At 47.7% G+C, this 27,742-nt stretch overlaps 1 protein-coding gene across 1 annotated transcript in view; it reads right to left on the bottom strand.

The window, feature by feature from the left end:
* PHLPP1 (PH domain and leucine rich repeat protein phosphatase 1) overlaps positions 1 to 27,742 on the bottom strand; it is a 1,441,444-nt gene that overhangs the window by 321,782 nt on the left and 1,091,920 nt on the right. The window lies entirely within an intron of this gene.

The following is a 27,742-nucleotide window of genomic DNA, read 5'->3' as shown; positions in this document are numbered from 1 at the left end:
AGTGGGTTCCCTTGCTGAGCTTCCTTCATATCGCCATAACTGTTGTACCTGATGACACCCGTCTTGAAGAATATGAATAAAGAAGCTTACCTTACGCACCTGATGCCTCATGAGTGATTTTAAAATCATAACAACTGGCGACTAGGATGGAATCGGGATGGAACCAGGCTGAGGGAGTAGTGAAACAAGAGGAAGAAGTGAAGAAAGAATCAGGTACCTATGAGATTGAGACAGGAGATTTTAGACTGTTGTGGGAGGTGCAGGAGGAAAAAGCTGAATGAGACTAGAGGAAGACCCATTGTCCCAACAAAAGTGTCCCACCACCCAGGGCAAGAAGGTGGCACCTTTGGCATTAGACAAGGTGCTACCTGAGCCAAAGAGAGAGGGTCAGGAAGAGAGGCTTTGATTTTAGCCGAGTATGAGAGTGTGCTGAAAGAGGCAATCGTCATGGAGAAGCGTGGTCAGAGCACCTCGAAAGTCTTTTGAAAAGCTTCCCTGCCCGAAATGAAAATGCAGGCTGAATGAAAGGCCTGAAAACTGGCTTGTGCCCAGAGATGCCATTCATGTGAGCATGTGAGCGGAGACACATGGAAGCCATGGCCAGTGCCCTCACCATGGAAGCCTGCAGGCGCACCCCATCCCTTGACTGGCCCGGTTTTTGACACAGCGTTCACACCGGGTAATGCCTTGGTGCCTGCAAAAGACTGTTGAAACGGTCATCAGTCTGGAGCTCCGTCGAGTTCCTAACATACAAGCTATGAGTGAGGTCACCTGTGCACTGGAGGGTATGGTGAACGATAAGTACACCTCAGAGCATGGCATTCTGAAGATCTGCATTGCAACTAGAAAGTAATTGAAAAGTGCGCCCATAAACGCTCAGCCAGCGAGATGACGGTGTGCCTTTCAAATGAGGGATGGAACGCAGAAGTTGCAGCGAGGTGCTATGTTTTGTCGGCATTTGTGAGGAATAATTCATGGCATCAGAAGACTGCGATGAGTGCTATTGTGAAGGCACATTTGGGACTTGAGGGGACATTGCAGAAAAGGAACTTTGCAAACTGGAGTGAAATCCAAGGTACAGTTAACTGAACGCAGCAAAGGGGGAGATATTAATTTTGAAGTACTACATTATATCTGGCAGTCTCATAAGACGGATGTGCTGTTCTATAAAACGGCAGTGTTGATACAGTAATAGGATTTTACATTGACCTGTTTCAGTGTCTTTCCCCGTAGGGCGTTACTGGTATGAGAGGGTGCTGGACTTAAAAAAGGCATATCAAGTCTTTGTATAGGCTAGCTATAAGGAGTGAATAGAATGCAGGCAAAGCCACCATTGTATAGAAACTGGTATCATGAAATAAAAAACCCTAAAACAATGAAAGGGGAATGAAAAGCTGTGTCGCAGTAGATTAACAGGTTGCTGAAGATGTGTGGCAAGGCTGTCTGGCCTGAAGTCAATACCCTACAAATCAAGGCCAGCTCTCGGAGGATGAATTCTCTCACGTTAAGGCTGCAGAATGAACCAAATTGTGGTCTCATGTCACGTAAGTTAAGGATGAAAATCGAGTTTAGAGTTCCAGATACGATAGCGAGGGCCCTCACTCCTGTGCATTCCGAGGACGAGAATACTCTGCAAGGCAGAGTACAAAGACAATTTCATGGCAGAAGGCATGGGTGATGCTGGGCTAATTGGGTGGTGAGGTAGCTTCATGTCCTATCTCCCTGAATCTGGGTCTTGCCTTATGTGTTGCTAAATGAACCGAATGTTCTAGACACAGCACAAGCGTGCCAAACCAATTGTATTAGTTCGTATAACGGAGGACCTTATAGCTTGAGAAACCAGTGAAATACGTTGTAAATGATTTTTCTGAAAGGACATGTTTGAAAAGGTAGGCATAAGTTGTCCAGCTGATAAAGGATAGCCAATAACAATTCTAACTCCTATACGATTGTATATCTAGGTGTTTCCCTTAAACAATCCCGACCCTCGATACGTTTTTCTCTATTGCCACGTAGTATGACGTCACCCTGATGGATAAGGAAGTATAAAAATTGTATTTTTTGTGGAAATCGAGAGACTGAGCGTATGTTCGTTGTAACCTCCCTGTTTAAGATAATTGTTAATAAAACAGTAACTTGACATGTTCTTGAGTTTGTCTGGTTATTTGGACTTATAATTATTCTGGTGTAATCCCATCCAGTAACAGATGCACGTTCCAAGGGCCATAAACTCATGTGGTAGCGGTCCGGATGGTTTCAGGTCTAAACTAGTTTGACTTTAGAGTTTTGGACGATAAGGCATCCTCTGCCATTAGCTGGAAGATTGTGGAGTTTCCTGTGGAGAGCGGCCGATAGAAACAAAATCTGCAAGAAGAACCCAGACGGTGAGCAGGTCCCTCTTTGAAGAAATCCCTGCTCGATTTCAACGGGTGCTCCGGGGAACGAAAGGAAAAGGGGTCGGATCGGAGGAGGAGTCGATTCCGAAGGCTTCAAGTTGATTAAACCGATGTAAGTAGACTAAGGGAAATGGCAATATAAAGGGGCGGTATTGTGATCCTTTTGGGTAGCAGGACATTTTGAGTGGACAAAGAAACGCCTAGGTAACCCTACTTCAAGGGAGATGGAAGACTATGTTGGAATATTAAGAGAAAGAATACGCACAGTCAGAAGTGTGTAAGGTGACGTTGTAAACCCTGTACGGGGTATAGGAGGCGAGGAGAGAATACCTCTTACTATAAATGATTATAGGGAAAAGGGCAGGTGATTACAAGAGTTATTAATATGTATTGTGTTAATATTTCGAGTATTATTTGAGGTATAAAGTTCTGAGTGGTGACAAACTGTGAAGGTTGGAAGTGACAATGTTTTGAGTTAAAAGTGTAGTAAACAATTGGAGCCAATCAGAAGACAGATAGGTTTCTGAAACAAAAGAGGATTGAGCGGCGATTGATGGTGCTTGCTCATATTTATTATTTTGAGATCAAAAGTGTTGAGCAATAAGCTTTGAAATAGGTAGAGTTTTATTAACAAACTGGTAAGTATCGACAGTCAATTGTGACTGGTCATTATGGAGGATACTTTTCTCATGCTCCTTTGTAAAACATTACCATGACATGCGTCCAAGCTTAAACAATACATTGCAGAATGGGAAAAGGGCACAGCTGATAAAATGTTCATGCTATGGCCGCAAGGGGGGGGATCATTGTCAAAGGCAGTATTACAACACATGACCCCATATGTAAATGCTGCCTACACCGAAAAGAAATTAGAGAAAAGATTGGCAGCTTTAGAACTTTAGAAAATGTACCAAGAGGAGAAAGAAGACCCAGTACAGGAGGAGTGGATACTTAATCAGTATAAAGGTGAGGACATTGAGCCCTCGGCTCCTCTTACTCCATCCGAGACTAAGAGCATATATGCAGAGGAGACAGGATTTTACACTTTATGGGAATTAAAGTAGTCACGTGGTACAATCACCTGACATATGCACCCCCTGCTTATAGTAGTGATGACAGCCCAGAAGGGCACAAAAGGAAGAAAGATGCCTGTAAGTTCATACGAGAAAAAGAAGAAAGAGGCGAGATTGAATATATTAACAGATATAGACAGAGAAATTAAAGAGATGGAAAGGAGAAAAGGACAGAGCTCATGAGGTAACGATTGTACAGAACAAATGGATTGGAGGACAGATATTACTCAAGTTAGATGGGAAAAGTATCGAAGAAGTTAGGCAAAAAGATGACAAAGACGAGCAAGAAAAAGAAGGATAGGGAATGAGAAAAGCAGTTGAGGGCGGATGATCAAGGAAGAAAAAGCAGGGAAAGACGGGAACAGATATATAGAGACGAAAAAGACAAAAAGCGGGCAGAGGATCAAAGGAAGTACGACGAAATAAATAGAAAAAAGGGATAGGAGAGAAAGAAAGGAAGAGGCATAGGAATGTAGGAAAACAGATGACTGAAGAACCAAGGGAAGGAATAATAAGGGATGCATGAAATCAAAGAGAAGAGAGCAAGGAGAGACGCAAGAGCAAAGGGAGGTGGAAAAAGGAATAGAACAGACTAGAAGGCAGCAAGGTCTTTATGTCAGTTTCGTTCTTAAGGAACAAGACCGAGCGATGAAATACAGTGACTATGGGACACGATAAGTGAAGTTCTCCCAATGAGGGAAAAGAGTCAATAAATACCTAAAGAAGCACAGGAAGAGGAAAGACATTGTTATTGTTATTTTGCATTTATATAGCACCTTATATACCATTGGTATGGTCTGAAGGCGCTGGTAGGTTGAACACCCTTGGGAACTAAAGGTCAGATCAGTAGAGAGAGTCAAAAAGGTGCGTGTGGGCACCGGGTATGTGTGCAGCTTGTGCGGTATCAGTGTAATAGCTGCTTCCTAGCGGTAGGTGTGGTGGTTGAGAGATCAGGAGTATGTGTTCGTCCTGGCAGGATTTATCCAGAGCGGAGGTGGCTGCGTTAGGCCCGAGGAGAACGCCTGGCTGGGGGGTGAGTAACCAGCAATGTTTACTTAGAATGATGTGGACTGAGCGGCGGATGTTGGCATGAGAACAGTTATACCGAATGGTGTCATAGTATCTCTGTGTTCTAGTTGAGTGGTGATGTAAAGGAGAGAGTAAGCGTGATGATGTGATATGGTGTGTTGTACTCCTATCCACTCATGCATCCCAGTCTGCTCGATACACTGGTCTGTTCCACGCACTCATGCATTACGGCTCGTCCCTCGCGCTCTGCACGCTCCAGTCGGCCCCACGCATGTACTCTTGTCTGCCCTTCACATGTACTATACATTCACCTGTTTTATGCACTCATCCCCTCTAGGCACTCATCCGCTTTAAGCACATATATCCATCTCTATACTCACCTGTTCTATGCCTTCATCCGTTATGTGCACTCATCCTCAGTGTACCCTTATTTGATCATCCACTCAATCAATTCATCCGCCCTATACAGTCATCAGGTCTTATACAATCATCCGCCATATATGCGCTCGTCCCCTCTGCGCGCGCGTCCGCCCTCATCCCCTTTAGGCCCTCATCCCCTTTACGCACTCAACAGCAATATGCTGTTTCATATATTCATCTCTACACTCATCTGTTCTATATCTTCAGTCGTTCTGTACTCTCATCCTCATTGTACACTTATCGACTCATCCGCTCTAGCCCCTCCTCCGTTCTAGCCCCTCGTCTACTCTATCTACTGGTCCCCTCTATAGATTTGTTTGCTCTAGACACTCATCCGCTCGATATGCTCATTCACTCTATACATTCGTCCGCTCTATCCACTCGTCCGCTCTATCCACTCGTCCGCTCTATCCACTCGTCCGCTCTATCCACTCGTCAGCAGTAACCCCTTGTCTGCTCTATATATTTATCAGTCATATACATTCATTCATCGGCTCTATACACTCATCTGTTCTAAACACTTATTTGTGCTATACACTCATCCGCTCTGTATATTCACCCGGTATGTACATTCATCTGCTCCAGTGATCTAGATACTCTCCACATTCGCCAGGTCTTTACATTCATCTGTTCCAGCGATCTACATACTCTGTGTTTCCATACTCATCCGTTCCACATACTCATCAGTTCTACATACTTATCCGCTGTACGCTCATCTTTTCCGGATATTCAACTGTTTTACGCTGTTCTTCCACTCAATCATTCTTCCACTCAGCGCATTCCTTTTTCTTCTACCTGATTCATCCATTCTAACTAATTCATCCACGCCATTAGTTCCGTTCACTCCGTATGCATTCTGGTCATTCCAGGAGTTTAAATCACTTTACTGTTTCCGTATGATTTACTCTTATTAACTCTTTCACTGCTTTGATCTACTTTTTTGTTTAATTCTGTTTTGCCCTTCTAGGTTATATTAGGGTTATTGGCCGTTAGTTCCTCGCATCAGGTGGTTTGATGGATTAGTGTCCTTGAGTTGCTGTTGGTCTGTTTGGGTTAGTTTGGTATGGGTTGGTTTTAGGGGAAGAGCCAGGTTTTCAGCAGTTTGCGGAAGGACATTAAATCTTCAGTTAGGCGGATGTGGGGTGGGAGTGAGTTCCATAGTGTTGGGTCCAAGGCTGAGAATGATGATCCGCCTAACCTGGTTGAGTTTGTCTTCGGTATGACTAGGAGACCGGCTGAGCTTGATCTTAGGGTGCGTGGAGGGTGGTAGGGTTTTAGCTTGTCTTGAAGATATTGAGGTCCGGTTTTATGCAGTGCTCGATGGGAGATGCACAAGGTTTTGAAAGTCACTCTTCGGGCTACTGGAAGGCAGTGCAGCGTTTTAAGGGCTGGGGAGATGTGATCTCTTGGGCCGAGCGCAAGTAGCAATTTGGCTGCTGCGTTTTGTGCCCTTTGGAGTTTATTCAGTTGGTACGTGTGGACTCCGAGGTATAGGGGGTTTGCGTAGTCCAGTCTTGATATAACGATTGAATGGACCACGGAGTCTCTGTTGGGAAAGAAAGATATGGAAAGATGCGCCTAAGGGTTTTAAGGTGGTAGTGGCAGGACTTTGAGAAGTTGTTGACTTGGCGCGAGAGAGCTAGGTCAGAGTCAAGGGTGCATCCAAGATTTTTCACTGAGTTGGAGGGGGTCGGTGAGTTGCGGATGGCCAGGGTAGTGGGTGTGGAAGAAGTTCGGGGTTGCCACATAACATGATTTCCGTTTTGGAGGGGTTTAATAGGAGGTGGCTTTGGGTCATCCAGAGTTCTATGTCAAGGAGGCAGGAGGCCAGGTCAGGTCGGCAGATGGGTTTTCAGTTCAGGAGTTTTAGAATTAGTGGAGTGGCGTCGGCGTAGTTGTAGCACAGGATGTTGTGCGAACAAATTATTAGTGGGAGGGTGATCAAGTAGAGATTGAACAGGAGGGCGGATAGGCATGCTCCTTGTGGGACTCCCGTGTCGACTGGTCGGGCTTGGGAGGTATAGGAGGAGAGTATCGTTATTTGGTACCGATCTTTGAGGAATGAAGCTATCCATTTAAGAGCGGTTCCACGAATTCCTAGGGAGTGGAGGCGGTCTAGGAGGATTGAGTGATTGATTGTGTCAAAGGCGGCGGATAGGTCAAGAACGATTAGTGCCGCGCATCCCGCGGAGTCTGCAGTCATTTTAAGGTCATCCCAAATTGAGGTTAGGGTGGTTTCAGTTCCGCAACGGGCTCTGAAACCTGATTGAACGGGGTCTAGAAGATTGTTGGCTTCGACAAAAACATTTAGCTGGGAGTAGGCGGTGCGGTCTATGAGTTTGGCCAGGAATCTGGTGTTTGAGATGGGGCGGTAGTTTTTGGGGTCGAGCAAAGTCTTTTTAATTAGAGGTTTGACATGAACCGTTTTGAATGCGTCAGGAAAGATACCAGAGGAAAGGGAGGCATTTATGATGGATCTTGCGTGTTCACCTGCGCAGGCGAAAATTTCTTTGAGGGTTGTGGCTGGGCAAGGGTCCAGTGGTGAGCCAGATGGTTTGCGGGCAGATAGAAGTTTGAGAAATTGCTCTGGTGATATTGGACTAAAGGATTCAAAGGTTGGTTGCGTAGTGGTTGCTGGTGGGGTGGCCGGTATTGGGGGGGGGGGGAATTGCTTGGAGGATGTAAGAGGGCCAGTTTGGTGGCTAGAGTATTTGTTCTTTCGAGAGCCATGGTGAAAAATTGGAGGGAGAGTGAGTCGCACAGTGATTGTGAGGGAGTCGGGACGGTCGTGTTGCAAGCCGGATTGGTAAATTCGGAGATGATTTTGTGGAGTTCTTTGCTTGGATTTTTGCAGTTTAGGATTCGGGAGTTGTAGCATTTTTTTATTTTGCTTTCCGGATTTCGGCCTTGTACTGATAAAGGTGTCGGGCCAAGGTGGCCCTATTCTCCTGGGTTTTGTCTTTCTGCCATTTGCGTTCTAGGAATTTATATAGTTGTTTAGTGATCTTCAGCTCAGGCGTGAACCATCTGGGGAAGTTGCCACGGTGTGCTGATGGTTTGCAAGGGGGTGTAAGCCACATCAGCGATGCGTTGAGCCATGAGTCAAAGGCGTCAGGGGTTAGTTGTTTGTTGGGTTGGCAGGTAGTTGGTGGAGACTGGAGGAGTGCGTTGGCTAGGTCCGGGATGATTATTAGTTTTTTCCAGGATTTTCGTAGATTCGGAGGTTCAGATTCGAGTACGGGAAGGGGGTCAGGTGAGTGAATGGTGAACGAGAGAATGAAGTGATCTGACCAGAGGATAGGGGTGGGGGGCTTTAAATGAATCAGGGTGTTGGAGCTAAAGATGGCATCAAGAGTGTGTCCTTTATAGTGAGTCGGGCCATTTATGTGGGGTTGGAGGTTAATTGCGTCCAGACCGTCGACCAGAGAGTGTGTCATAGGGTTAGTGGGGATGTCGAGCCATATGTTGAAGTCTCCAAGAAGGATGAGGTTGGGATGGCTTAGTTGAAGGGTGGCGATAGAGTCGCAGAGGTTGTTTGCGAATTGTCTACCGTAGCCAGGGGGCCTGTAGATTATTAGGAAGCTGTGTGAGAGCGACGGGGAGAGGGATAGTCTAACGAGGAGAGATTTGCAGGATGGAATGGAAGGTTGGCTGTCGATGATAGAGGCGTGGAAGAACGACTTGAAGACGAATGCTACTCCCCCTCCTCTGGAGGGACGGTTCAGTGGGATGAGGGAGTAGTCGGGGGGAGGGGGGCTTCATTAGCGATTGGGGTGAAGTCGTCAGAGAACCAGGTTTCGGTTATACAAACCAGGTCTGGTTTGTCAGAGGCGATGAGGTCAAAGATGGGGTGTCTTTTTTGCTACGGATCGGGCATTAAACAGGATGCAGTTCACATTGGCAGGTGAGGTTGGTCTCGGAGCTGGAGCGGAAGGGGGTGGTGGCGGGGGGAGGGGGGTAGATGTTCGATGGGAATAGTAGGCGAGCAGAAAAATTGGCGGGTTTCGGGCGGGATTGGGTAGCTGCGTGTGTTGGGGTGATCGGGTTTGGTTTGGGTGATTTGAAGGTGGGATGTGGGCGGTTAGGGGTTTTAGTTGCAGTTGATGAGAAATTGAGGGAGAGGGGTTTTAGGAGGGGTGAAGACACGGGGGAAGGAGGTGATTGCGGGAATGAGGTTGCGAGTCGAGACGGTGGGGAGATAAGGAAAGCTGAGAGATTGAGGGGGACCAGGTACGTTTCCTCTTTAGTTTCTTTGTGGCGATTGGAGTATGAGAGAGGGTAGGGGGAATGGAGGGAGAGAGGGATGCAGCCTAGGTTCTTGCTAGGGCTAGGCGTGCAGTTTTTAGGGAGGGGAAAGGGTGCGGTCGAAGGGGGGAAGGTGGCGGGGGTTTGTGGGTAAGGCGGGGGGTTGATGATTGCAGGGCGCGGGGTACCTGTTGTGATAGAGAGGTGAGCGGGCATGGTTAACATTGGCTGGTCTGTGGTAGGGTTCAGGGGAGGAGTGGTCTTAGGGTGGTTGGCTCGCCATCTTGCTCCTCTGGCTTGGTGTTTGGAGAGGGGAATGGTAGGGAATGCAATGGGGGGTGAGATGTCTTGGGCAGGGGGGGCGGGAGGAAAGTCCGATCAGGAAGTGGGGGCGGTCCACGGTGGTCGTTTCTGGCAAACTCTGGTGGAGTGGGTGTATTCATGCTTGGTACAAGCTTTTAGATGGATTTTATGAGGGCTTTCTAATCGGCACCTCTAAGTTCAATTTGCACAGGGATGATATTAGACAATTAGGTGCACTTCTCGTTTCGACTGTACACCGAGGTGATATTGGGCTATTAGGTACTATTAGGAACACTTCTAAATTCAACTGGACATAACTTTCACAACTTTCACAGTGAGGCTTTTGGGCAAACTTCTAAATGCAACTTTCACAGTGATGCTATTGGGCACACTTCTAAAAGCAACTTTCAAACAGAGGCTATTGGGCACACTTCTAAATGCAACTTTCAAACAGAGACTATTGGGCACACTTCTAAATGCGGCCTTCCACAGACCGGCTATTGGGCGCACTTCTAAAAGCAACTTTCAAGGGAGGCTATTGGGCACACTTCTAAAAGCAACTTTCAAGGGAGGCTATTGGGCACGCTTGTAAATGCGGCCTTCCACAGTGAGGCTTTTGGGCATACTATTAAATGCAGCTTTCACAGTGAGGCTATTGGGCACACTTCTAGATGTGGCCTTCCACAGACAGGCTATTGTGCACACTTCTGAATGTAACGTTCACAGTGAGGCTATTGGGCACACTACTAAATGCAGCTTTCAAAGTGAGGCTATTGGACACACTTCTAAATGTGGCCTTCCACAGACAGGCTATTGGGCACACTTCTAAATGCAACTTTCAAGGGAGGCTATTGTACACACTTCTAGATGCAGCTTTCACAGTGAGGCTATTGAGCAAACTTCTAAATGCAACTTTCACAGTAAGGCTATTGGGCACACTTTTAAATGCTCTTTCAATGGAGGCTATTGAACACACTCCTAAATGTGGCCTTCCACAGACAGGCTATTGGGCACACTTCTGAATGTAACGTTCACAGTGAGGCTATTGGGCACACTACTAAATGCAGCTTTCACAGTGAGGCTATTGGACACACTTCTAAATGTGGCCTTCCACAGACAGGCTATTGGGCACACTTCTAGATGCAGCTTTCACAGTGAGGCTATTGGGCACATTTCTAAATGCAACTTTCACAGTGAGGCTATTGGGCACACTTCTAAATGTGGCTTCCACACACAGGTTATTGGGCACACTTCTAGATGTAACTTTCACTGTGAGGCTTTGGGCACACTTCTAAATGCAACTTTCACAGTGAAGCTGTTGGGCACACATTTAAATCTACTCATACATGTATAGATTAGAGTTTTCGAGTGCAAATATGCTACAGCTATAACTAGTTTACAGTGGTGATGCTTTGTTAGATGCGTGGTTGGGTAGTATGGCATGAAGTGATTGCCTCAGGCCCTGCCCTTCCCACACCTACTTATTGTTGGTTTCTTGCTTCTCCTGCGGATACCTGCAGATACGGCCAGGAGCTGTCTCTGTATGAGCTGTCCTTTGTCCCAGGGTCCTTAGTCGCAGGGGGCTGCCGGGAAAAGGGCTGCCCTGGGAAGGTCTGTAATGGCTGGTGACTCAGGGCCTGCTAGCCAATCAAGGCACGGTGGGTGGGCCTGTGGGCGGGAGGAGGGGAGATCAGGAAGCAGGGATTCAGCGGGAGGACCCGGCAACGAGGAAGTGGGAGCGGGGGGAGGAGAGGGACGCGACAGGGATGATTAGGGGCAGGGGACCCTGGACTACAGCAAAAACAGGTGCATGGTGAAGATTTTACCTCGCGGCCGCGCTCACAGACTCCAAGTTGGAAAAAGATGCAGAAAGTATTGGAGAAAGTATTAACAAAATATATCAGCAAATGAGGCAGAACAGCAAGTGTGGGACTTAAGGGAGCGGCAAACTATCCCAGATACCAAAACCGCAGGATGAGAAGGAAAACCTGTTCAGTGATGAATACAGAGCATTGTCTTTGAGTAGTTCATATTTAGATAGAGAAGAGGAGGCTGATGTTAGCAACACTAATTGGGGACTAGCAATGTCAGACGAGGAAAGAGTTGGGTCGTGAGAAAGAAGGGGAGGGTACATGTGTCCCCCTGGGAAGTCTGAATTTGGATAAGGAGGTAAGAATATTGGATCTGGAACACCCCAAGAAAAGAACACCAGATCCTTTACCATATCCCAAACTTCCCTGAAGATGATTGTATAGTGAGAGAAGAGCATCTCCACCTTATGTGAGTAGGTTAAGAACGTTACCAGCACAAAGACCAACAGGAACGATTACCGCTCCATTATAATCATATGGGGTCCGATAATGGGATTGGCTTCTCACACTTGCCCTTGCTAGAGAAAGGTGGGGGGAGTACGCAATATATTCCATGGCCCCAGATGGATAAGGATAACTTAAAATGTAAGATACCTAGTTTGACTTCGGGGGCTGGGAAATGGATATACGAATTAGAGAAAATGACAGGGGGAAACACACTGGCCATAGGAGACAAAGGTCTACTGGCAGCTATTCTTGGGGAGAGAGCTGACGGAAGATGGGAGAGGAGCGGGATATGCGAGTGTGACAGCCCAAGACACAGTGCATGATGGAGGGCCATTTAATAATTGCAGGGCAAATGTTTGGAGGGCTCTCAAGGTACAGTATCCTGATAGATCAGATATGGGTGCAATTATGACACGTAAAATGAAAGATGAGGACTCTACTGCTCATCTTCAGGATATGGCAGCTTGAAACGCATGAACCGTGGGAAAAAACAGTGGTGCTATTCTATCATATTTTGTGTAAGGGGTTGCCAGAATAAGTACAGAGACAAATGAAAAAACAAGTAGGAATATAAGCAAAGCCGTGGGCTCAGATACAATTAACCATTGTGCATCATTGTCGGTTATTACAAGAGAAGAAAATAAAAACATGAGAACAGGAAGATTGAGGAAGCCAAGTTAGTTCAGAAAAAAATGACAATTTGCTATAGAAGGGACAGAATTGACAAGTGAGGCAGGAGTAGGGACGCAAGCAATAATGGGTGAGTCACAGGTAAATAATACACACCCAGCGGATCAAAGTGGCCATGAGTTTTAGCCACGAAGTAGAGGTGGAGGATTTAGAGGAAGAGGAGGTGGATTTCAAACACCCAAAGCGGATTTCAAAATGCCCAGGGTGGGAGTCAGAATACTCTGGGAGGATATAATGGTGGGTTTGTCAGAGGGCCATCCCCAGTGTGTTGGAATTGTGCGATGATGGGGCATATTGCACGTGGATGTAGAAGCCGAGGAAATGTGCAACAAAATGGACAACCTTTAAGAGAGGGGGACAGTTTATCCACCACCATACAGTACACAAGCACCAAAGGGATTTGCCCAAGAGCCAACATCTGATCAGACACAGGCACAGCAACAGGGGTCAGTTCAAATGCACCCACCGCAAGGGCAATCGCACCAAGCACCTATGCAAACACAACAGAATGCGAACACAGGACAAATATTAACACCTAGGATAGGGGTTGTCACTGGTAGGAGGGAACACTTTCACAGGGAAAGGGATGAATTTGTACCCTCAATAGGGCAGCTCACAGGGTGACTTGATGTGTTCAGTACAATCAGTAACGCCAGACCCCCCCCAAGAGGAACAAAGGGTCGATGTGATGATAGGAGGCAATTATTTTTCTTTTCTTGTAGACATTGGGGCGACTCGCTCTTGCATCAGGGAGGGAAAATAGCCAATGTCAGTCTCTGAAGCTACGAATTTAGTTCCTTTTACTGATAAACTGCCCGTTTCTATAAGGGAATGTGATATGTCCATCTCATTGTTATACTTGCGTCAAACGCCAGCTAACATTCTGGGTAGAGATTTGATGACGAAACTTAACATGACTATTTCAGTTACTGATCAAGGAATAGTGTGCTCCACTCCAGGATAAAACTATGTAAATTGTAGGAGAATTTATACTAGCATTTACAGGGCAAGTGACCGTATGAGGAGTCCCGGAAGTCTTCATGGGGTGAGGATTTTATTATTAACATGGCTACCTGGATTAGTAGGGAAGATTATGAGGATACCATATGAGTTCTTATTTAGACCACAAAAGGGTAGACTATTCCTATAGAATTGGAAGCAGCTAGAGTATGAGGAGAAATAGCAATGCTTGAAGGAGTAGATGACAAATGCAGAGCATGGACGACAGCGATAGCTCTTGAGGAGAGATACAGATTGACGGACATAACAGATGAAGATATGTTCAGAGATGAACACCTAGATGAGGTAGTGTTTTTTTAATAATCATTACATATTGGACAAGAACTGAGAAAAGGGAAGTTGCACAGCGAATGGCACTAATGCAGCAACAACCAGCTTTCTTTCAGGAATATCTAGAAAAGATGCCAAGTGCCCTTTGGTCTATGGGCCCATATGATGTAGCCCTGTCCAAGGGAATAGAAGTTAAAATAAAACTCAAGCCAGGAGCAATTTTACCCTGAGCAAAACAGTATCCTATATCTCGAGAAGCTGATGAAGGCATATTTAAAACTATTTCAGCATTGATGACTCAGGGAATTCTAGTGCCATCGCAATCCCTGTGCAATACTGCGGTATATGCGATTAAATAATCTAAAGGTGGTCGTGGAGATTTATCCAGGACGTGTCTACTCTTTATCAGATTGTAGAAGCAGAATTTCCATTAGTTGTGAATCCCGCACCAATATTGTGTAGCTTCCCAGTTGAAGCCAAGTATGTCATGGTAATCAACTTGAAAAATGTGTTTTTCTCAAACCTGTTGCACAAGGACTCACAAGACCTTACTTCCTTTACATTCAGACAAAAGAGACTAAAACATACTTGATTGGCTGAAGGGTACTGTGAGTCCCTGTCAATTTTTGAAAGGGTCCTACAGATAGATTTAGGCAACATTGAACTCGAGAGTGCAGTAATTCAGTACGTATATGAAATATTAATCTGTAGTGAAACAGGATGGATGTAGGCAGGACTTTGTTCAATTGATGACTATACTGGCAGACACAGAACACAAGGTATATAAGGAGACATTACAGTATTGCCAGAAAGAGGTTGTACATAAGCCAGTTAATTTCACATGAAGGAAAGAACGTGGCACCTGAAAGAACGGAGGCCATCATTAAAACACCAAAGTCAAATACAGTGAGGCAAATGCAGCAACTTCTGGGTTTATGCCATTATTGCAGGGACTGGGTGTTCGACTACAGCACATATACAAAGCCGCTTTTGCAAGCACGAAAGTACACGTTGGTAAGGAAAAGATGGAATGCACTGCAGAAATGGAGGAAGGATTTGAGGAATTAAAAAGAACAATCTGTACAGCTCCAGTTTTAGGAATTCCCAATTATAGTGAAGAATTGTATTTGTTTTCACACACCAATGGGTCAGTAATGACAGCAGTACTCACACAAAGAACAACCCTAGGGTATAAACCTTTGGCGTATTATAGTGGGATTCTTGATGCAGTTAATAGAGGACATTTTCCATGCGAACAATCTTTGGCTGCTGCTGCATTTCCAATTGAGAAGTCGACAAGTATTACCGTGGGCTGTTCCATGACTATTGTTACGCTCACCTGGTCTCTGCAGCGATTTTGGGGCACGGTTGCAGCCCTGCCTGGACTTGGCTCCCCTGGATCAGACTTCTTCCCCAGCTCCTGTAGTGTGGACTGTATGGTTGCAGACACTGCCCCATAGAGAATACGAGAGGCAGTGAGAATGCTATGGTTGGACTATGATTTCCCTCGAACCCTTCTTCCCAGAATGAGGTGAGCATACGTCTACCCATATGGTCTCACCTGCTTATTTATGAGGATAAGCTCTCCGTCCTGCTTCTCAACTGCAGGGGCGCCTTTAATGGGCCTAGTTTCTTCACTGGTCTGTGTGCATGGCAGCCCAGACCGGCTGTGGCTTATCCACTTCGAAGTTAAGTGTTTCTTAACAACGATTATTGTCCGTATCCTTTTGCAATGTCTTTCTTCCGTGATTATTGTCCGTAACGGTTGTAATGTCTTTCCTTCTCCCCAGTAGGTAATGAAGGGCCCAGTGGAGTCGCAGTGTTGGGAGCGAGTCCAAATGGAGGCCAGAGGAGTTTACGAGGTCCCCGTAGAAGGTACGTTGGGTTCTAAAGTCACACGCAAATAAACAAGTTGCGCGCAACCTTAGCGTTAAGTTTTTATGTGTTTCTAACCTTCTTTGTCCTTTTCTACTGCAGGGATGGCCTGGCGACGAGAGGCAGTTATCCCAAGATCTGCCGGCGGTTGGTGGATGGATGGATCCACAAGGCTGCTGGGCGAGATGGGCTCCCGCGTAGCTTAGACGCCCGGATCAGGTGAGAATGCGCCTCAACTGTGATGACTGCTGGAATCAGGTAAGATGCGCTGCAGGCAATGGTTTTGCGGGAGTCAGGTAAGATGTGCTTCAAGCGATGGTATAGCTGGAATCAGGTAAGATGCTTCAGGCGGCGGTGAGCGTTATGCTGCTTAAGCTGACTAACGCCAAGCGCTTGCCTGCAAGCAGGGCAGGCTTAAATAGCCTGGTCCCAGCCACGCCCCTTGGCTCCGCCTTGTGGCCCCACCTTGCCATTCCCAGAGGATGCTGCACGTGCAGCCCAATGTTTCCCTATGCCCACGCCCGACCTTGATGCACGTGGGGAACCTGCAGGGAAGGAAATAACATGTGCACTAGAAATAAAGTGTGCAGAGCACATTTTCTCATGAGCCTTGTGCCAAAGGCACCAAAACTGGGTCCACTTGGACCCTTTAGATGATGGCACTAGTGGTTCCTGCCCAGTGGCCATGACAGCACTCCCCCTCAAGGCCCCTCTCACGGGCGCTCTTCCCCCTGGTCCTAATTTGCTGGGACTGTTACGATGGAATTGTCTGATTAGCCGTGGGGCATGGACGAATTCAACAAGTTCCCATGTACGGTCTTGAGGTCAATTACCCTCCCAGTCAATCAGATAGTACAGTTTAGATCACACTATCATGGAATCTAGAACGGCCTTGACTTCATATTCTGGTTCTCCTTCTATGATATCAGACTCGGGTGGTGCTTTAATTCGAGTATCGGGTTTAATTGGTTTCAGGAGAGAGACATGGAATACCAGATGGAGCCGCATATTAGCTGGTATATCCTATTCCATGGCCGCTGGGTTAATGATGGCTTTAGTGGGATAAGGTCCCAGGTATCTGGGACGGAAGGCTCAGGGTCCTTTCAATGGTATGTTCTTGGATGCCTACCATACCTTATCTCCGACTTGGTAACGCGGGGCCTCTCTTCGATGTCGGTCTGCAAACTTTCTGTTGTTCTTTGGCTCGGGTCAGGTTTTCTGTTGCCTCTTTAAGGGTTTGATTAATGGTTTTATGCAATGTGGTAATTGCTGGCATTTCCATTTCATCAAATGGATCAAAGGAGGACGTTTGAGGGTGCCGACCGTGCTTTGTGTAGAATGGATTATGTCTGGTGCTAGTGTGGATAGAGTTATTGTAGGCAAATTCGGTTAACCAGAAGATACTTTTCCAGGACTACTGTTGTAACATACATCTTAGGTATTGCTCCAGGGTTTGGTTGGTCCGTTCAGTCTGACCAACAGTTTGGGGATGTGGGGATGGTGACTGGTGGATAACCGAAGGTCAATTTGGGCTATCTTACAGCACCTCCTCCAGAGAGCCGAGACAAATTGAGCTCCATGATCTGAAATCAATACAGATGGGAAACCGTGTAACTAGACAATTTGCTCCAAAAATACAAGAGTGGAAGCAGTGGGAAGGCCCTTCAATGGAATAAAATGCACCATTTTAGAGAATAAGTCTACAATGACCAGGATCGTGCTAACCCATCGCATGGTGGAAGATCGGTAATGAAGTCCATAGACAGCGAATGCCATTGTCCCAGCGGCACAGTCTACTGACGCAGTAACTCTGCAATTTCTGGGATTTGTGTTGTGCGCAGAGACCGCAAGTCGCATTAAATTGGCCAACGTCTTTTCTCCAGGTTGGCCACCAATAGCTCTTGAATCTTGGCCCGAGTCTTGGCAATCCCAGGATGTTCTTCCACTGATGATTCGTGGTAGTTTGCCATTATCTGGTTTTGTGTTTTCTTGTCCTGAATATATAGTCATCATCGAAAATAGGGTAGGTCATCTTTGATGGGGTATTGATCCACCTTAACCAACCACTCCTGTTGAGCTGTTTGGTTCATCCGAGATTGGACATCGGTCTTTAAGTCCTCCCGACAGGCAGTTGCAGCGATCTGGTTTTGAATCCGTTCTTCAGGGATAATGGCCATTGGCTCAGATGTTGCGAAAGCATCTGTGACAGGGTGTCTGCTTTCCCATTACATATTCCAGGTCTGTAAGTAATGACAAAATCGTATTCAGCAAAGAAGAGCCCAGCAAATGTGGCACGAAGATTGGGTCTTAGCAGTTTTCAAGTATTGCAGATTACAGTGATCTGCGATGACTGTGACCGTGTGTCTTGCCCCTAGAAGGTAGTGCCCAGGTTTTAAAGGATCCTTTGATTGCTAGTAGTTCCTTGTCAGTAATTCCATAGTTTAATTCTGGCACTGAAAACTTACGGGACCAAATGCTATGGGATGTAATTGCTCAGTGTCTGGGTCCTTTTGTGATAATACTGCTCCCATGGCCACACTGGAGGCGTCTGTTTCGACTACATAAGGCAGGTTGGGTCGGGGATGACAAAGAACGGGTGCTGTGGTTAAGGAAAGTTTTAATTCCTGGAAGACATTTTCTGCTTTGGGGCACCAGAGGAATTTTTTATTTTTTCTCAGTAGGGAGGTGATTGGATGAACTTTTTGCAAAAACGTTGGGATAAACAGTCGATAAAAGTTGGCAAATCCGAGCACACTTTGTACTATTTTTGTGGTTGAGGATGGCCACTGAAGGATAGCATGAAGAACAAGTTGCTCTCTTACCTGGTAACGTGCTTTCGATGGGATGGTCCGACGACGTATTCCATATCTATGACCGTAATCAACACAGCTGTGCTGCTTCAGAAAATTTTCGGCATCTGCGTCCTGCGTCGATGACGTTGATACGCTGTCCTCGAGGGCCTCCGTCGAGCCAACGTCACCGGATGTTATAAGTAGGACGCACGACGCCCGTAGCCTCAGTTGTAGTTTTTCCCCCCAGAACTGTGGCACCAAACTACTGCCAGTATGACCACAGAAAGCTTTGCGGAAACGTAAGCTGCAATTGCATAAGATTCTGTAGCGGGGCAGGTAGGGAGGGAGCGATATGGAATACGTCGTCGGACCATCCCATCAAAAGAACGTTACCAGGTAAGAGAGTAACTTGTTCTTAGAGGGGATTGGGTCCTCCGACGTATTCCATATCTATGACAGACTCCCAAAGCAGTACCAACGTATGGAGGAGGGAAAAAGAATTTAGAATATAGAAATTTAAAATGTCCAATCAAATTGCAGTATAAAGGACTGCCTTGCCAAAGGCCAGATCCTGCCCATCGATGGAATCTAGGGTGTAGTGTCGTACAAAATTATGGACCGAAGCCCAAGTGGCTGCTTCACAGATGTTTCGAATAGGAACGCTCCTCTGCAGGGCAGTAGAGGCAGCCATACCCCTAGTAGAATGGGCCCGTAAGCCAACCGGAGGGGCCTTACCCGCAAAGCGGTAACATTCAGAAATCGCCAAGATAATCCATCTAGACAAAGTCTGCTTAGTAACAGCTTGTCCCAAACGCTTTCCAGCGTAACCTATAAAGAGCTGATCATCCACTCTGACCCGCGACATGCATGAAATGTAGAAATTTAAAGCTCTCCTAGGATCCAACCTATGGACCCTCTCCTCTTCCTTACCAGGATGCGGAGGAGGATAAAATGCTGGAAGAATGACCGTCTGGCTTGAATTCCGAGACAACTTTCGGAAGAAAGGAAGGACGAACCCCAAGGACAACCCTGTCCTTATGAAACACAGTGAAGGGTGGTTTAACTGAAAGTGCCTACAACTCACTCACTCTGCGACCGGAAGTGACCGCAACTAAAAGAACAAGTTACTCTCTTACCTGGTAACGTTCTTTCGATGGGATGGTCCAACGACGTATTCCATATCTATGACAGTAATCACCACAGCTGTGCTGCTTAGGAAAATCGTTCGGCGTCTGCATCCTGCGTCGATGACATCGATACGCAGCCCTCGAGGACCTCCTCTGACGGCTGACGTCACTGGATGTTATAAGTAGGACGCACGACACCCGTAGCCTCAGTTGTAGTTTTTTCCCAGAATGTGTGGCACCAGTCTTCTGCCAGTCTGACCACAAAAAGCCTTGCGGAAACGTAAGCTGCAATCTCATAAGAAATTCTGTAGCGGGGAAGGTAGGGAGGGAGGGAGCGATATGGAATATGTCGTCGGACCATTCCATCGAAAGAACATTGCCAGGTAAGAGAGTAACTTGTTCTTTGAGGGGATTGGGTCCTCCGACGTATTCCATATCTATGACAGACTCCCAAAGCAGTACCAATGCAAGGAGGTGGGAAAAGAATTTAGAAAACAGAAATTTAGAATGCCCAATCAAATTGCGGAGTAAAGGACCGCCTTGCCAAAGGCCAGATCCTGCCCCCGGATGGAATCGAGGGAATAACGACGTACAAAAGTATGTACCGAAGCCCAGGTGGCTGCATCACAGATGATACGAATAGGAACACTCCTCTGTAGGGCAGTAGAGGCAGCCATACCCCAGGTAGAATGGGCCCATAAGCCGACCGGTGGGTCCTTACCCGCCAAGCAGTAACACTCAGAGATAGCCAAAATAATCCAGCGAGACAAAGTCTGTTTCGTCACAGCTTGTCCCAAACGCTTTCCCGGGTAACCAATGAAGAGTTGATTGTCCACTCTGACCCGGGACATGCGTGAAATATAAAAGCTTAACGCTCTCCTAGGATCAAGCCTATGGAGCCTCTCTTCCTTACCAGGATGTGGAGGAGGATAAAACGCTGGAAGAACAACCTTCTGGCCTAAATGAAATTCCGACACCACCTTCGGAAGAAAAGAAGGACAAACACTAAGGACAACCCTGTCCTTATGAAACACAGTGAAGGGTGGCTTAACTGAAAGTGCCTGTAACTCACTCACTCTGCGAGCGGAAGTGACCGCAACCAAAAACACAGTTTTAAGAGTTGACAGTCTCAAAGGGCATGAATGCAAAGGCTCAAACGGAGCACCCATCAGAAACTTGAGAACAAGGTTCAAATCCCAACCGGGCACCTGGAAAGGTGACGGAGGGAACACATTAGTGAGCCCTTTCAGGAACTGAGAAATTAAAGGAATTTTAAAATAGGAACACTCTTCAGATGAGCGCTTAAATATGGACAGCGCCGCCAGGTAACCTTTAATGGTAGCCACTTGAAGGCCCCTGTGGGCCAAGGAAAGCAAAAGACAGAACCATGGGAATGTCACATGCAAAAAGGATCCACATTCTTAATCCTGCACCAGTCGCAGAACTAACGGCAACGGTACAGGGACTTTGTTGCTGGCCGTCTGGCCGAGAGCAACACCTCCATCACGTCTTCAGGGAGGTTGTTAGGCAGAAACCTGTGCAGTTCCCTTAGGGACCACTGCAAAAGGCTTAAGACTACAGGTGTTAGCAGTAAACCCAATTGGTAGCAGTCTGTACCACCCAGATTTACCTGGTAGCTGTGGCTGAGCAGCCAGACTTCTCTCAAGAAGAGTTAGACAGTATATAGAGTATACAAGACAGGTACCAAAATACAGTAGCACAAGCAAACACTGACCAGAGCTTTGGTATCAAAGTATATAATTATTTATTTAAAGACACACTTAGAAATACTCCAGCACTATTATTGTAAGCAAGTTCAAAACACAGTCACTATTAATATATATACATCCCTTATTCCTTATTAGACAAGTCTTAGTTAACACCACTTATTTTCAGACAGAGGTGAGCGCTTAACTAAAGATGGCACTCCAATAAGTTATCAAAAAAAGGGAGGGAAAAGGCAGAAATTAGAAAAGCACACAACACAATACTTTAGAAGCACTCAGCAAGGCAGGAAAGTCAAAGTCTACTTGTGAGCAAAAAGTTCAGAGGCCCGGTTCCCTCTTAGAGAGAGTAGAACACCAATGTGCCCAAGATCACACAGTTTAAAAGGCTTGCAAAGTCTTGCAGAGAGTTTAAAAAGGAATTAGTTCAGCTCAGAAAAGTTCAGTTAGCCAGCCTAGGGCCAACCCAAGTGGTAAGATGAGGATTTACGAGACACCCCACACAGACCGTTGCGAGGGAGGCCAGACGGACACAGTACCTTGAAAGTGGAGAGAATCCTCCAGCGGGGGCAGTTGTTCCTGGCAGTGGGTGCAAGTCGCGGCGTCATCCAGAGGAAGAGATGATCTCAACGTGGAGGAAAGCTGAAGGCGGCCACAAGATGATCCGGGAAGGCGAAAAGGCGGGCAAACTGGTTATCCCCACCAGTCAAAGGAAGAAGACTCTTGGGGATGAATATCTCCTCTGTCGTTGGAAGAAGTGGTGAGTTGGTTCAGCAGGGCTCCACCGGTGGTGTCGTCGTTGCAGGTCGGCTCAGCTTCTCCCTCTTCGGATTCTTTGGTCCTGTGGTGACGTCTGAAGTCCCAGTCCCCTGCTTTTATGCAGAAAACCCCCATTCATCAGTCCTAGCTGTCACTCAAACATGCTAAGTGGTGAGCCGGGTGGCTCACCACTGGGCCAATCACACAAGAGTGCGACTTGAGTTGCCGAGGCAATTCAGTCCAGGGTGCCTAAACCCCCCTCCCACACATCCTGTATACCCAGACAGAGTGGCACTACTTTTGGAGGCTTCTGTGTAGAAGCCCGCCAAAAAGTGGAAAAAAGGGCTAGACTTGGGTTGGAGTTACAGAGGCGAACACAAACGCCATTTTAAAACGAGTCCTGGCGAAAAGACCCAACCGGGGAATAAATATTAAATAAATAACCCGGCGGTATCTTTAACATTGCACCAAAAAGTGGTGCGTGTAAAATGAATGGGAAAATCCCATAGTAAATATTCTTAATGAATATTTTGTGTGGTAACCACTGCCACCAGCCAGAAACTCGACGAGGGGGGACTGCACAGTGCCCCCTCGAAAAACAGACCCAGGGGCAACCTAATTACCCCTACCAGTACTTCCACAACATGATGGTTTGTACTGGTTCTGTTCCCAATTTAAGACTAGTAAAGTCAATGGTGACTTTACATGCCCTGGGAGACAGTAGTCAGTCCCAGGGTATGGGGTCTATGTTTGGGGGTCACTATGACACCCCTGTGTTACTGCACTGAGGGTGCTGTGTAACACACTTACCAAAAACCACATGAAACCCTATGGAGTAAAAGACCCCATAGCCCATAAAACACATTACAAAGTCAAAGGATATCTCAAATCATGTCTAAGAGTGGGAGAAAAAGAGTCTCACTCTTAGCAGGAGAAAAAAATAAACCCCAAAAATCCAGCAAAGCTGCTGGGGGACTCACTAGGTTTGGGAAATTAGCCTTAACAGAGAAATCTCCCTAACAGAGGTCTCAATCCTTATACCTCAGAAACCAAGCGTGAAGGTTGAGGGATCTGACCTCCAGATGGAGAACCTGACTCCCCTCCCGTGAGAGCAGATCGTCTCGGTAGGGAAGACGACGTGGAGGGCAGATGGACAAGTCGAGAAGGTCCGGGTACCACGTCCTCCGGGCCCACGCCGGAGCAATGAGGATCATCCGGGAACCGAAACCTCCGCAGCACTTGCGAATGACGGGGACTGGAGAAAACGCGTACAGCAGTGGGAATGACCACTCCACCATGAACGCGTCTCCTAAGGCTCCTTTCGGAGGAAATTCCCGGGAGCAGAACCTCTCGCACTTCCGGTGGACACTGGAGGCGAAGAGATACACTTGCGGGGTCCCCCACATGGCGAAGATCTCCAGGAGAATCTCCTGAGCCAACTCCCACTTGTGAGAGATCGTGCTCTGCCTGCTCAGAGCGTCCGCCATCTTGTTTTTGTCTCCGGCAGATGAACTGCCGAGATCAAAACTTCCTGCTGGATTGCCCAGAACCAGAGCTGCATCGCCTCCCTGCACAGAGGAAGTGACCCTGCCCCCCCCTTTTTGTTGAGGTAGTGCATGGCCACCTTGTTGACCGTCAGGATCAGGACATTCTTTCCTCGCACAGTTGGCAGAAAAGCCTTCAGGGCTAGCCTGACGGCCCTCAGCTCCAACAGATTGATATGGAGTCTGGACTTCAACGGAGACCAACGACCGCTGATTGTCAACTCGTTGGCATGAGCCCCCCATCCTGTGAGGGATGCGTCCATCACGATCATCACCTCCGGCCAGGGTAGCCAAAACGGAGCCCCCCTCACCAGATTGCCTTCGTCGGCCCACCACAGAAGGTCATCGGCGACCGAGGACTGCACCTGAACAGGGTCTGACATCCTGCCGGAGGACTGAGACCACTGGAGCTTGATGCCCATTGCAAAGATCTCATACGCAACCTGGCCTGCGGCACCAGAAGAATGCAGGATGCCATGAGGCTCAATCTCAAGAACTCGAATGCTGGGAGACTCTGGGCAAGCTGAAACTTGTGCACCATCTGCTGAATGCGATGAGCCCTCACCTGGGGAGGAAAACACTGCCCCAGGGACGTGTCGAGCACTGCTCCGATGTACTGGAACCTCTGAGTTGGTGTCAAATGGGACTTCTTTAAGTTGAGGGAGAAGCCCAGCTTGTGGAGGGAGTGGCAGGTGACTGACAGATGATCCAGGACTTGCTCAGGAGAGCGCGCCCTGATCAACCAATCATCCAGGTAGGGGTAGACGTGAATCCCCCCCTTTCCTGAGGTGCGCTGCCACCACTACCATGAGCTTGGTGAAGACCCTCGGGCGGAGGTCAATCCGAACGGCAGGACCCGAAACAAAGTGTGAGTCGCCAACCGCGAATCTCAGGTACTTCTTATGCTGTGGATGTATAGGCACATGAAAATAAGCGTCCTTGAGGTCTAGAGACATCAACCAGTCCTGAAGTTGAAGGGCCTGGAGGACTTGAGAGAGAGTAGCCATTTTGAACTTGTCCTTCCTGAGGAGTTTGTTCAAACCGCGCAAGTCCATGATGGGTCTCAACCCCCCGTGTTTCTTGGAAATAAAAAAAATAAGGGGAATACTATCCCTTGTTCCTCTCCGCTACAGGCAACAGTTCTATGGCGCCTTTCTCCAGCAGGGATTGTATTTCCTGCGCAAGGAGCGGATCCAGACTCTTCAAAGAGAGATTCTCCGGTGGATTGTCTTGAGGCCTCTGCCGGAAAGGAAGACAGTAGCCGTGGGTTATGATCTCCAGAACCCACACATCTGAAGTAATGGCGCGCCACTCTGCAAGATGCTGCGCCAGCCTTCCCCCAACCGGCGAACCATGGGACATGGCCTCATGACTTAGCTGAGCGGCTTCGGCGTTGCCTGAGGGCAAAGAGGCAACAGCCCGAGAGGCCTTGGCACCTCAAGTACCTTGTTTTCCACCTCTGGCACTCCTACGGTGGCCCCTTTGACTGGCAGCTCCTCTCGCTTTACCAAAGGATGAGTAATGTCGAAAGGAACCTCCCCTCCATCGCTGTCCCCTAGGATGAAAAGGCAGAGGTTGTCGAACTGCAGCGCCCAACGACTTCGCTGCAGCTTTTGAGGTCTGCAACCTCTCAAGGCTCTCGTCAGCCTTGCTGCCAAAAAGATGTTCCCCGTCAAAGAGCATGTCGAGGAGCCGGGCCTGCACATCAGGAGAAAACCCTGACTTCTGCAACCACGCAAACCTGCGTATCACGGTGCTTGCCGCCATGGACCGGCTGACGCAATCTGCCATGTCCAAACCCGACTGAACGGCCTCACACATGGCATCCTTGCCATCCTGAACCATGGCAAGGAAACCATCCCGTTCATCCCCTTCGGGAATATGTTCAGCCGCTAAGGAAACAGTTCCACAGAGTGTGCGTGAAACGTGACAAGGCACATACGGAGTTGGCCGCCTGAAGCGCTATACCCCCCTGAAGAAAACACTTTCTTCGCCCAGCCGTCAAAACGCTTGTCGTCCCTATCAGGAGGGATGGTAGGATACGACGCCTGCTTTGCCGGGGCCATAGCCGCCTGCAACACCAAACTCTCCGGAGTGGGGTGCTTGGACAAGTAGCAGGGGACGCTACTGGCTGGGCGGTATTTTCGTGGCAAAGACTTGCCCACTGCCGGGAGACTCTCCGGAGCAGTCCAAGCAGCCGCCACCCTCCTCTGTAGAGCCATATGAAACGGCAAAACCGGGTCAGTGGGGGGACCAAGGTCGAGGATATCCATAAGGTCATCCTGAAGAAACACCCCCGGGGGAGCACACCATCCCAAGTACTCAGTGACCCTCGACATAAGGCGCCGGTACGAGGAGTCGGCATGAGTGCCAGGCTCAGGTCTACAAAACTCCACCTCTGGAGAGGTGTCTAGCCCACTAGCATCGTGCAGGGACTGCCTCAGGTCCTCAAACTGGCTATGGCCCGAGAGAATCTCGTCAGGCATCGTATTAGGAACCATGCCATCATCAGAGCCCTCATCCACCTCTGAAATAAACTCAGGATGGCAGTAAGAAGGCACAGAATGTGAACCAAAGCCATGCTTGACCTTGGCCAGAGCCTTTCTAGGGGGTTCCACCGTGCCACGGGGTACCTCCGACAAAGCAGCCTCGAAAGGCGTCGATGGAATCGGCATCGAGCGTGGCGCCGACGGCTTCAACACAGTCCCTGAGGGCGGAGCCCCGAGCGTGTCCTTCGACAGCCTGGGCGCCGAAGTCGTTGACGGCTTCCTCGGAGGCAGAGCCTCGAAAGAGTCCTTTGACGACCTCGCCGCTGAAGGCGTCGGGTGTCTTCTTCTAAGACCTCACAGGCTCCGACGGTCTTGAGGGCGTCGAGAACCGGGACCTGGAACGGGCATGTCTAGAGCGACCATCCTTGTCCGACCGGGACCTCGAAGGTGCCTGGTGATCGCTCGAGCCCGAAGGCGTGGGAGTGGCGTCTCTAGCACAGCGCAGACAGACCGGAGCCCTGCGACTGAAAAATTGACGTCAACCGTACACGCATAATTGTCACGCTGGAAAAGGAGGGGTCATCTCTGCGCAGAGGGCACTCCAGTGCAAAATGTGTCTTTATTGGAGAAGCTCTTTAAGGCACAACTCCCAGTAGCCATAGCGGTCATAAAATGGGTTCCTAGTGACTGTTTTGACAGTCAAAGTTTCGAATGCCAAAAGTTCAGACACACAAGTGTCGAAAAAAAGAGTTTCAAATTTTCTTTTGGGGGGTCCCACCCCCAAACCTCCGTTTTATTTCTTATTTAAACACTTAACTAAACTAAATTAAAATGAACACTTTAATATTAAATAAAATACATTCAAAACTTTTTTCCCCCCAACACTTTTGTGTCAGAACTTTTGAGATTCCAAACTAATGTTTCGAAACTTTGACTGGACACCATTGAGTATAAAACATACGTTTTGGTCTGATTATCATCCACAAGCAAACAGGATATGTGAGAGACTCAACAACCTCCTAAAGGAAATGATAGCAGAGATCAGGTTAACTTAGAAAAAGGTATGGCTATACTGCCTACCCCAGGCCTTGTATGCCTTCGAAATCAGCCAGGTTCAGACCATCATCTTATGCCCCATTAGTTAATGACAGGGTGTTCCATGAGGACACCTCTTATGCCCCCATCTAGAGTCAGGAGTGATGCCCAGAGTATAGCGGAGGTTCTAGGTGATGAAATGAATGATTATTTGACATGTATGACCATCAGTGTTTCTTTCAATGCAGATCAAGTCAGGCATCGGAGGGAGGGGTTGAGGAACATGCAAGAGGACGGCCCAGTAACCAATCTAGGGAATTATTGCCACCACCAAATTTGTATGTTGGAGACCAAATGCTTATAAAGAACCTTACTCGTAGATGGCAAGAACCAAGATTTAATGGTCCTTTTTGTTTTGAGAATGTTTCCCCTACTGCAGATAGGGTATCTAGAAGAGGCGCTTGGTTACATTTGGGCGATGTGAAGAACTGAGACCCTTCCTACCGCACCCGTTCACCAAGAAACAAGATAAGAATTGCTGCGTGTGTAGACTGTCGATGATCAAGAAAAAGGACGATAAAACAGCACATGGTTAGCACACATAGCTTTTGGGCTGGAATTCATTGGACACTC

The sequence above is a fragment of the Ambystoma mexicanum genome, chromosome 5p (genome assembly GCF_040938575.1).
Source record: "Ambystoma mexicanum isolate Mex_15411 chromosome 5p, UKY_AmexF1_1, whole genome shotgun sequence".
Taxonomy (NCBI): domain Eukaryota; kingdom Metazoa; phylum Chordata; class Amphibia; order Caudata; family Ambystomatidae; genus Ambystoma; species Ambystoma mexicanum.
Note: the sequence above shows the minus strand (reverse complement) of the source record. Positions and strands in the feature narration are given on the sequence as shown.